General features: G+C 37.3%; 1 protein-coding gene across 3 annotated transcripts in view; it reads right to left on the bottom strand.

The window, feature by feature from the left end:
• The window catches only part of CTNNA2 (catenin alpha 2), a 459,260-nt gene that overhangs the window by 348,687 nt on the left and 97,768 nt on the right, over positions 1–12,805 (bottom strand). The window lies entirely within an intron of this gene.

The raw sequence follows: 12,805 nt of genomic DNA on the forward strand, positions 1-12,805 counted from the left end.
TTTCCAAATGTTTTTAAATGTTATGAAAATGGGATCAATATTTAAATTTCCAAAAAGAATCCAATAAAAAAAATGAAAATTACTTATTTGTCTAGCTCAGTCTTCTTAAAAGAAATGAAATAATCCTCTTCTATTATTTCACTAAGGAAGTTTCAGGGAACTGATTACAGTAGAGATATTTTTTTCTGTCTTCCATTTCTCAGTACAAATATAAAAATAAACCACATGTGCTCCCAGTGTCTGGCTAATACACAATTCTGGAAAAAGTGACGAGTTCGAGTGTCACAAGACATGATGTCCTTGCAGTTCTACTGTATTTGGAAAGTGGTAAGAGAATTTCCCAGGTCAGATATCAAATGCCACTGAACACTGATATATCACATTTCATATTACCATATGGTTGCCTGATAATTACCTTGTATTACAATGCCTATGTTCTTGACCTCTGCATCATACATGTGCGTCTGAAATTATTTCAAAAGGGAAGGAGAGGCTCTTACCCCTTGCCTGCCAAGTTCCTTATTGAAATCAAAACATCAATGCCGTTCAAAAATACGAGCAGAAATTAACACCTGATTTCTATTTGATAGTTCACGCACTTAATATTAATTTGATTAAAATATATATGTATATATTTCCCCCAAATAACCTTTTGAATCTATTTTTTTCCTAAAGATCCTGTAACTACTAACAAGGTAACCTCTTCTTTTTATATATTATTACATTTTCTTTGATTACAGCTGTACCACATCGGCATGCAGATCTTTAGTGATGCAGAAAACATTTCTGGTGTGCAAGCGTGCCCTCTTCTGGGCATCTAATACCATAATTTCAGATGACAATTCTCTAAATTATATTGGTTTTTTTATATCACTAACTCATAGTGCCTTGTTCTCATTTGTAAAAACGCTCCTTGTGTAAACAAAAAAACGAACAATGCAAACTAATACAGGATACATAAACCGGCGGTTTACACATGCTAATGTAATTTTCTAGTTTTGTAGTTTTGATTGCTAATCAAAGTGTAAATACTGTAAGGACATTACTAATATGAAAAGAGTTGTGACCTTTGCCTGTGGGAAAGCGTATCCTTGACTATCAAAATGATGATCTAATGTACCAAGTGGGACAAATTTCACTTCATATCCTCTATCCTTCCCCTGTTTAGACACGACTTCCTACCAGTGTTTAATGAATAATAGAATCACGGAATGCTTTGTGTGGGCAGGGCCCTTCAGAGCCCACCCAGCCCAGCCCCTGCAGTGCCAGGGACAGCTTTAACCAGAGCAGGGTGCTCAGAGCCCCGGCCAACCTGGCCTGGGATGTTCCCAGGGATGGGGCCTCCACCGCCTCTCTGGGCAACCTCTGCCACTGCCTCACCACCCTCATTGTAAAACATTTCTTCCTTTTATCCAATCTAAATCTCCCCTCCTTTCCTTTAAAACCATGACCCCCTGTCCTATCACTACAGGCTCTCGTAAAAAGTTCTCTTTCTGTCTTTACCGTAGGCCCCCTCTAAGTACTGCAAGGCTGCACTAAGGTCTCCCCAGAACCTTCTCTTCTCCAGGCTGAACAACCCCAACTCTCCCAGCCTTTCCTCACAGGAGAGGGGTTCCAGCCCTCGGATCGTAATGAGAATGAAGCCAGACTACTGCAAAGTGCTCAGAGCTGATTTCATGTATATTGTGATGTTAATACAGTTGGCTACATCAGATTTTGAAAACATTCAAGAGGAGTTGTAGACTTACTTATATATTGTGATGTTAATACAGTTGGCTACATCAGATTTTGAAAACGTTCAGGAGGAGTTGTAGACTTACTTCCTAAACAAGGGCAAACATGCACCTAACAATACAGAGCTGATAGCACTTGCACCCTTACGGAGCCCAAGCCTGCTTACAGCTACTCCCTCCTCTGCTCACCTGCAGAGTAACAATATCTCGGAGAAACAAATGTGCATAGCTAATTTACTCTTTTATGTTTCCATTGCTGCCTTCAGGTTTTCCACATGATTAACAGAATTTGGATTCATTATGCATACCAAAAAAACCCAAACCCCAATGTTAAGTGAACGGAAAGCATTATGTAGCCTCCAGGATACACAGATTTTTGACATGGGTTTCTGAAAGCTCACTAATCTCAGTAGGTCCATGCTTATTTTATTTTTATGCATTCCCAATACTTTATAAGAATTGGGAATATTTTGCTTTGCATCCAAAAGAATACAATGCACAACAATGTGAATCTGGACTGTGCAAATATTGAAGGTAAGTCCCATACACCAAAAGCAGGTATACGTAGAGCTAATAATCATATTGCTATTGGTATTGTATAAAATGCATGAAAAATTTCTCTCATACTGATACTGACTTGCAGACATGGAAAAACAACAAATTAATGACCCATAAATGCTAACTTCAGTACAAAGAAAAATTATAGAAGGTATGAATCACACTATATGCACAAGATTGATAAAGGACTTTCCTACAGGTGAACAAATAGCTTGAACAACATTATTTTCAGATAGCCTAAGTCTCGCAAACATTAAGGCAATGCTTTCCAGCATATTAAAAGCACTGATGCAGAAGTCATTACTTCTGTAAGAAGACACTTTAGAAAAAACAAAACTAATTAATGCAAAGTAAAATGAGCTAAAACATGAAAATCACTGGAAGAAAATGCAATGCTTTTTTTTTTTTTTTCCCTGAAAAAAAAAAAAATTATCCAAATGCATAGAGTTTAAAATAAGCACATACTCTGATAATGCATCAGAAGTATAGCCAGACATTTTGTATGCATACGTACATATATGAGGTAGAACAAAGAGGAATAATACACACATTTGTCAAAAAAGGCAAGTCTTCTGGAGGCGAAGTATTGATGGACTTGGGGTCTACTTAATAAATCATTTATTCCAATTAGTATCACATTTTAGAGGAAAGCAGTTTGGGCTGTTGGTCAGAAACAAACAAACAAAAAATCATCAAAATGAAATCCCACGTAATCTTCACCATGAATGCTGTGCCCACTTCATTATGTCCCATGCCATTCTTCTCCCAGCTTTCAGTTCAATAGGCAAACCAAAGAAATTCATTATTTGCCCAGTTATAGCAAAAATTCAGTACACATGCTAAGGAGATTCAGGTAGTCTTTAAAGAGGAAGAAATGAAATTGAGATAAACCCTATGTCTTTGAAGAGACAGACATTATGCACACCCTCCAACAGTCAAACACTGCAATTATACAAATATTGCAATATTATTACAGAATTTCTTTTTTCATGTGGAAACTTCAAGGCACTTAAAAGTTAATGAATTAAGACTGACATGACCTCCATTTTAATATTGGAGTAAGAGGCCCAGAAAGACTAAGCATTATATGAACATACAAAACCAGTGATAAAGGGCAAACAACTTTACTTCCAGATCTGTGACTTCACTAGCCATTCCTTCCTACTAAGATAAACAGCAAAGAAAGGAGCAAATATAATTTATAGAATCCTCCTGTATATTTACATTCTTTATGAGACTGAAGCATTTGAATTTACATGTGAAAAAACCAGTGTTTCCTGATTAGGCATCCAGTATTTTTAAAGGCAAAGACAGGAAAAAAGTGAAAAATCCAGAGAAAAAAGATCTGACAGACAATTTGAACACATTAGAAATATTAATGATTAAAAAAGATGATATGAGACACCAAGAAAACGATTATTGGTTATTGGTTAATATATTTCTTAGAAGTTGAGTGAGCTAAGGCTGGATTAACTTAAATTTTCTTCTGTGAACTGACAAGGATGTCAAGAGGGCTGTGGAAGATAAAATACCTCTGGCTGAACTGGTGGTTTGGAAATTGTCAGCCCTTGTGACCCCCAAGGAAAGGGGACTGTTGATATAATAATCTTGGGCAAAACATTTAAACTGGTGACTCAATTCTATGGCAACTTAGCAGACCCTTAATCGGAAACGTGCATAGGGCATACTGGGGTCTGAGAAGCAAAAAACAGTGAAGAACATTAAACAGCGCTACCACCACCACCAAGAACAAAAACACAGTTGTGAAATACAACTGTTTCTGTTTTAATTGTAAATCTGGTCATCCTACATTTTAAAACTCCCCAAAACTTAGGTCACATGACAATTTACTATCATTATAAACAAAGTTTTATTTACTACTATATACCGGTATAATTATTTTCTGAAAATATATTGTTTTCAGTCTTTCCTACAAACTGCTTCACAGCAGCTGAAAATAAACCCATAAGAATTATCTTTAATACTTCTTGAAAAGCCAGACATTATATAAAATATCAAATAGCAGTTTGAATACATTGTAATGGAGCCTAGACAAGGTAACAGAAATAACTTTTATATTGCGTATGTATGAACAAAACTGTTTGTCAATTCTATTGACATCTGTCATTAATCTCATTCCATCTCCATTTTCCTTGTACTTAATTTCTCACAGGTCTCCTAAATATTTTATGAGCCTACCCATATTGGCACATACCTACATACACTTTAAAAAAAAATACAACATTTGTCTCTTTCAAATGGAATTCGGATTTTTTTTTTTTCTTTTCAATTCACAGAATTTTGAGAATGGAAGTGGGAGTTGTCTTTCCCATTTCTATGTTAGTGACCAATACAAAACAAGAACACCCCAAAAAAGTATTGCTCTTGGGAAGGTGTTTCAGAGAAAACAAACATGAGTGAGAAAGACTTTGAAAAGGTAAACCATTCTGCCTCTTAAACCAGCTCTGTGCATGTGGAACTTAAACTTAAAATCATAAAAAATGAAAAAAAAAAAATCTGGCCTTTGTCACTTAGTCTAACCCTCTTATCCAAAACTGGATCAGATGTACTTCTGTCATTCCTCTTACCTACTCTTTAAAAACATCTAGTGACTGAGATTACATGATCTTCTTGGGCAATATATTCACATACTATTACCTGAACTATAAGAGGTATTTTAGAATGCCAGACAATACATTATTTTTTAAAGCATGATTCCTGTGGACAGAGCGTACTCTTGCTGAAAAATCATGCTAATCCCTGGCTTGCTTTCTGTTTGGCTTCTCTACTAATTTCTGATAAGAAAAGAGGCTGTGAGAGATAAAAATACAGAAAAATCTGAAAGAATTATCAGCAGCAGCTGAGAACCAAATGGTTCAGATAACAGTCCCAATCACAGTATCCAAAGTAACACCAACAAGAATATTAAGTGGAATAGACAGGATAAATGTGGAAGTAGTAAAACAGAGTTCATCCATGTTTTGTCAGAGCTACATGAAGTGGTTTGTTCTGCAACATATTACCCAACAACTATTCTGAGACATCAAGGTCTACAGAGTTTTTTACCCACATAAATGGAGTAACACACCCGTCACCCCTGCACCCTTCATCTGATATGGTTTGGAGAGTTAAGCTGGAAAGCCTGTTAGCTTCATGATCCACCATCTACCGGGATACGTGGACAGGAAAAAGTATTGGACAAGTCTATATACATTAGCCCATCTCAGTGCTTGCAGGGAAGTTCACCTTCACTCCTCACGTTACAGAAATACTAAATGCACTGTTTCCAGTAATAAGCATGTCTAGATTTAAACAGTTCCTTTAAAATGCAGTTTACTTAATAATGGAATAACAATAAAGGGAGAATAAGGAAGCAAATTCAGTGAGGCATTGGTATGTTACATGATTTAGACCCTTTTTTTCCAACCCTTCAAGTCTATCACTGGGCTTCATTAATTGTAGAGAGATATAAAAGAAACTGAGAAAATAAGTCCTCACATGCAGGCACATGGTTGGATTTATTGGCAGTCTAGAAAATTTCCACCCTAACTCGGAGGGAAAAATCTTGTCAGAAACATCATTCAACCTAATAGAGCAATTCAGCCTTAGATTCCAAAAACCTTATGTGCTATATTTATATTTTAACATAAGATACAAAACTGTTCTCATGACATATCATGGTCTGGCTTTAAAGACAAAGAGCATATAGGAGGCACCTATAAAATGTTCCTCAGTAGACACCACCAGGGAAAAACTATCAGCACTGTGGTTCACAAACAGCATTTCCTCCCATAAATATCAATTCAGCAAATTTAAAAATCTGCTGGCCCGAACGGATGAAACACTACAGGGATGTGTAAGTTTACAACCACCACAACCTGAAGTCAAGACAAATTGTTAGCAGATTTGTCATTTCCAAGCTCTGAAGTCTTACTTTCTCACAGGGCTTTTCTATTTGTTTCTGATGGAAAATATCAGCATGCTTCTCTGGATCTGCTAGGAAAAACAAAACAAACACTGAACACAGACTTGCAAAACCAGAAAATACAGGAACGAATAAATAAATCAAAACTCACTTGGGGAATTGTAAGCAGTGCAGCATTTCTGTAAAACTACGAAAGAATACTGGGCAACCCCTACAAGGCCCTGATGTTATCATCGAAAAAGAAGAGTCCGAAGGTTCCTTCAAAGGTGGCTCAAGTTACATTGTAGGTAGCGTACTTAGACAGTGATTTATGTACAGTCATGAAAAGTCGAGGCACTCAGGAGGGACGCAAAAACGCAAAGAAACCTAAACTAACTGAGAAGCAACGCTGTGACTTCATAAAACATTTGCCCATTTGGGAACATAACCTATTCCTCCAGTAATAACTACTGTGTTTCTACTTTCTTCCAAGTTAGGAAAGACAAAACTGCTCATATAGCCTCTAAAAGAGCAAAGTGAATGGCAAAATAGCTTATCTCCAGCTTGAAACAGTAGGAAGCTTTAAACAAGCCGCTGTCTTCTAAAAAGTATTTGGAAAGCTAGGAACTCTACAACCGTACCAATGGGAAAAGTGTCCTGCTGAGCCGGTCATGCCTGAATCAGTCGATCCTGACGACCCAGCAGTCAGTCTCTTGTCACTCATCCCCCATTACTCATCTCAGGACAGCTACGGACATTCCTCTGTCTCATAACTGTAATTTACTGCTCACTGTCACCCAGATTAACCTTATGCAAGTCAGCACCAGAACTGAGACGTACACAAGAATTATTACTTTTCTCTTAAATATGAATTCAGATGGAACTGTTAAATATGGAAGCTGACAGTATCTTGAGATAGATTTTCATTCGCTATCACGTTTTTCCGTCTCCAATCAAGCACAATAACTTCAGCTGTCCATTAAGGACATTTCATTTTCATGTACTGCAGCACTATAATTTTAGTTCGAGCGATTCAAGTTTTTCACTGATGTATTTGTGAAGAAAAACTGCCTATAGACTTGTGTTTTCTTGCTTGTTGTTCTTGTATTTCGCATTTTCCAGATATGACATTTTCTTCTCTGTAGGAAACAGGAATTAGAGCCTATAGCATCTCGGTTAATAGCGAACAGACATCAGGAATGGGTAATAACTTCAGAGAACGAGATTACAAAGAACAAACAATAAGCGACATTATTCCTATGGTAATATTAGTAAAATATCAACCGAAAAAAAGCCTAGCCTGCAGTGCTCTGGTCCTCACGTCTATACGTTAAATCATCAGTAGTAATACAAGGACTTCATAAAGGACTGTTCATTCCACTTGGGTAAATAGAAATATTCCCTGTCCCAAAACCCAATTACAATAAAAACAAACCCCAAGCTCTTCTGAAACGTTGGCAGCAGCTGGGAGCAGGAGCACTAGGTGAGAGGAAAAGGCAGGCATGAGAGAGGAGGTTGGCTTCATAACGAGCCCAAAGGTTTAAGAAGATAACCTTGTACTTAAACCTGATAGGAAATGCCTTTTCAAATGCAGACTTGAATTAATGCCAAGCCAGTATTCAAGTGATTACAGGGGTCTTCAATAGTCATGGCTTACTCCCTTGTCAACCGCTTTCCGAATTTCTCTTTGATACACCCCAGCAACCCAAAATTCAGTCTTTCTCTGCTTGGCACAGAAACCGATGATGTCAGAGGAAACTCAGAGCATCCTTTCTTAAGTATATTTTTCTAAAGATAACATTTTCTTCCTTTCTTATCCTAATCAGATTTCAACACAGCAGCACCCTGATGCTTGCTAAAAAGGGTGCCCAGCACTGGGTTATACGAGTCTGGCAGTGCACTTCTGATCTAGGAGTCTGCGTTTAAGAGCTGGAATTCCCAGGTTTCTAGGATTTTTGCTCCCTGACAGCCTGCAATACAAATCATGAAGGATTTAGGAGAGTAAACCAGCAGGAAACTAGACCACAATCAGAACTAATCATCCGTTAAATAATTTGTTCATTTAGACAAATGGAAAACAATCGTATTAAGAGCTTCCACGGAGCTGTATTTAGTTCTTCTCTGTAGGACAGAAGCCTAGAAATGTAATTTTATTTTGAAATAAATGATGGGGTTTATCACACATACATAAGAATCTGAAAGAAACCCTGTCAATTTTCTGTGAGAGATGGAAAAAAAAGTCATATGACCCAGCAGACTGAGATTCTTTCCCCCCCACACTTCCCAGAAATAAAAGGTTTTAAAGTTCAGCTGAGTTCAGCATAGAAATAATAGATACCATGCTGGGAAAATATTTTGACAGAGTTACCGATAAGACAAATGAAACTAATACATATTACCAGATATAAACTGTTTCATGATTATTTGTGTATCTCATCTCCATAGAAGTTCTTGCAAAGGGCTTATGCACTGTGAGACTCCAGTTGATACAATATAGTTATACAAATGCATAATTATTCATAGAACTAGAGTAAAGATCCTAGGGACTAATTTTCCTGCAGCAATAATAATTCAAAAACCTCCCACAACAATAATTACTTAAATAACCTCTGAACTAGAACCAGAACATCTGAATATTTGTGAAGACAGCTTGAAAGGAGGAAAAAAAAAAAAAAAAGAAAAAATCTTATTTGACGCATAGGAAATGGAACACACCAACGTTTATCTGAGGATAAGGAAGGAGGAACCCAAGACACACCTCTCCAACCATGTCTTTTCACAGTCCTCTAAATACATTTCTGGCACTTATCTCAAAACCTTTGTAACAGAAAATAATACAACTGCAACACCAGCATTATTTTTACTCATCTGCACTGAAATCTGTCCTCCCCTTTACAGAATTTCTTTTCATATTTTTCTTTGGTTGCCAACATTTTGAAAGTGGGTATCTGCAATTTTTTTAAACTCATGTTTCTATGCCTCACATCTGGAAACTTTGTCTCACCAACCTTGTCCCCTCCTCACCAAATGACAAGATGACCTGTGGCATCTCTCCATCTACTTTTATGAACTGCAAAACAGCTTTAACTTACTTCGGTAAAACTTGAGATAATACACAGAGAGATTTTACCCCTGGCATATAACTAATTGTATGAACACCATTATCTACTTGTTAGTCTGTGATAGATCCATAAAAATTGGGTAGATGAATGGGGAAAACAGCATTGTTATGTGTCTTAAATTTTCCCTTCCTATGTAGCAGAGCATATCGATCCCCTAAAGTCTGGTAAAGCAACTAGTGACAAGACAGATCTCAGGTGCAGGGAAAATACCAGGAGATACAACGTACGTACTTAGAAAACCCCACAGGAGCACAGAAGATAAGACGTATGCCTCTCTGCAGGGAACTTTCTGAGAAAGAGGTGGCGCAGAGGGTGTTCTGCAGATGCAGGAGGTTTTCTTATACATTTTACACTACTTAAAAGGCAGAAGTTCCTACATTGTTCAGTTGGAAGCTATTTCCTTTTCTTGCACACAAAACCTCGGAAAACCCTTTTTTCTCCTTGCATTGCCTTCAGCGTTCATCGTTTGAAATGCTAGAAAGTATGCAGCATCACATAGCCAACCTTGTACTTCATGCAGCTGCCTGTAAACCCTCCAGTTTCTGATTCATGCCTGCAATACCATCCACTGGTGCAAAAGCAAAAAGATCAGTGAGGCTTCAAGAACAATGTCTCCATTCTGAGTATGTTCTTTTGCACTCGATATTTTACTTGAATGAAAATGACGGAACATAAAAGAAATGAAAAGACAGAACGTAAACCACAACCAATTTACAATGAGACTTTGCAGTGGAAATATCCAACAGGTAAAAGGGAATATGGAATCTACTTACCAACCAAAAAATAGAAAGGTTCTTGTATACAAAAAGAAACACCCCTCTGAACCCCAACCATAGAAGTAGATAACTCGAAATAAACCATTTTAAGCTGGAGAAGGATTGAACTAACATTGACTGTACAGCACATTGCCAATACCCTGCAATTCGTTTTCTGTATCCTTTAAATATGACCACAAATTATTTAATTTTTCTATGTTCTCCGAGTCTCATGGCAAGCAGCAAAAGAGTATGCACATTTGATCAACAATCATCAGCCAAAAATGATCGGTCATTTTCCAGATATCATCAAACAGCAAAAAAAGGCAAAGCATCGATGTCTTATTAAATTTCACAGGCTTTACAGCGAGAGCAGTATTGCAATGGTTCAAGGCTATGCGGGCAGAAGACGTTCAAGATGTCCATCTTCACCAAATCACCTCAAAGCTAACGTGCTCTGACAGTCTCGCCACTTCTTGATCAGACTTAGAACTGTGTTGTGTTATGCAGTTTGGTGTATGCCTTTCAGTTTTACTCTTTTGAAGCTCATCAAGCTTTTAAAAAACTTTCCAAGTGCAATCTTTTGTCATAATGAACATGTTTAGCATTATTGTGAACCCCAAAACATCCATCCCCAGGTTTCAAACAAAAGGTTAAATACTAAAGCAAATTCTGCCAGGGTAGATGAATGGATGAAATTCAGTCTCTAGATAGATGCCTAAACACGAGCTGCTTATAAGTTAGGTTTCTAATCTCCTATCCTAGTTAACAGGGATTTAGTGAATATAGTCAGAGGAGTCTAGAGCTATCTACCTTATCCCATATTAGATTATAACACTTCGTCATCTGAACGGCTCTTCAGGTTCCCTTGACAGCATTGATCTGATCTCCAGTATTGATCTGATCTCCATCAATTATAACAGCAGTTTAAGTGACTGAGGCTCAAACGATTTGATAAAGGTAGGAGTCTGGCCATTTGTTCTTCCCTAGAGCATAAATGACATGGAAGCGGGGCTGGCAGGTACAAAACAAGACCCATGGTAGATCCAAATGCCTCTGAGGACCTCTGTTCAAATGAGCACTGGACCTTGTTACTGTTTTGTGCAGTTTAAAACAGCACGAGGCATCTATCTTTAAACAACTGAATTGAGGCCCCTAGTTTACCTACTTTTTGTACCTATGTACAGGAACCTAAATTTAGGTATATTAATCTGGAAACCGAATCCCATCCCTTGTATCTGCCAAGATCAGCTTGGAAGGCAACATTTAATGCAACTTCATTCTCAAAATCTACCATCCCAGATGTGTTTAAGTTAGAAGTACTTCACCTTATGTAACTTAAGTATACATTTAGTTCTTACAATGTTTACTCAATAGCTGTAAAAAATAGCTTAGATTGATGACATTCCACTATAAAGCAGGAAAATAAAAAAAATATAGGAATTGTGCAGCTCAGATTAATTAGAACACGGGAAAAAAAAAAGGGAAGAAAAAAAGAGGAAGACAAATTCAAAAAGGATACCACGGTAACCATAAAAGCAGATGCTCACACCATTATGTGATTAAGTAAACACGATGAAACTATATTAGCCATCTTCAGTGTGGCCATAAATGCCTACAGTCATTTAAAACTCTCCTTCCTCTGTAAATGTGGGCAGAAATAAAATAAGAATGTTTCTGGTCCAAGGGCAAATTGCATTGTTACCAAAAACCTGTGTACTTAAAAAGAGGCACCACAGTAAAATAGGAAGCCACGATCCATCAGTTCTCAAAGTTTTTTTGAAAGACCTTTAAAGATTTCACCTAACAGTCATGGTTCTACAAAGCAAGATTCTGTAGGAAGCAACCCAGCAAGTCCTCTTCCACCACAGCCTCATCATGTGTCATTGAATGCTCTCTTTATAATTTCTAACCCATAACCCATAACACAACAGCATAGACTTTGCTTTCATTCATAGTACAAGAACCTTTCCACTATCAAAACGAAAAAAGCCATAAAACCCAAAAAGCAAATAATATATGCTTTTAAATTCTGCACCATCAGAAACAGCTATTCCTTGAGCTGACTCTATTATATGGAATAATATCTTAAAAAAATCACAGTTAATTTTGAGCAATACAATAAAAAGACTAAAGGACTGAAGTCTGGGCTATTGATACTGCATTGTACCACTACCAACTAACTAGAACAGTACCAATGAAAATAGCAATATTAAAGGTTCAACATTGAACAGTCTCTTCAACGTTATTTTGATGATTCTCGCAAAATAGGATCACAATGTGCCATCCGATACTCCGGTACCAATGGCAGACAAGAAACAGCAAAGTATAGGATGCTCAGTTTGATATCTGCTTGCAAATATTTCCGTTTTGTAAAAGGTTTTTGATTTTGCTTAGGACTTTTTCACACATGCTCCAAAGGACACAGTGGTAGTACTTACGAGTGGTAATACACAATGCGAGGCAGAGAGAATTTTCTGGGATAAATTCCACAGAACAAAGGTTATGCACTACAGGTTAACACCATGTTGAACAATTTCACACCTCTTGAAACCTTACACTGATAGCTGTATTTAAGACACTGCAGACACGATTCTTTGTATGAACAGCAATAGTACTAAACTCAATATTTTCCCAACACCTGAATATTTAATAGCTCCAACAGCAAGCAAAGGCCTTCAATAGTTTAACCCACAGAGCAAACAGACAACCGCACATGAGTATCTGCAGGTA

The sequence above is a fragment of the Pelecanus crispus genome, chromosome 4, assembly GCF_030463565.1.
Source record: "Pelecanus crispus isolate bPelCri1 chromosome 4, bPelCri1.pri, whole genome shotgun sequence".
Lineage (NCBI taxonomy): Eukaryota > Metazoa > Chordata > Aves > Pelecaniformes > Pelecanidae > Pelecanus > Pelecanus crispus.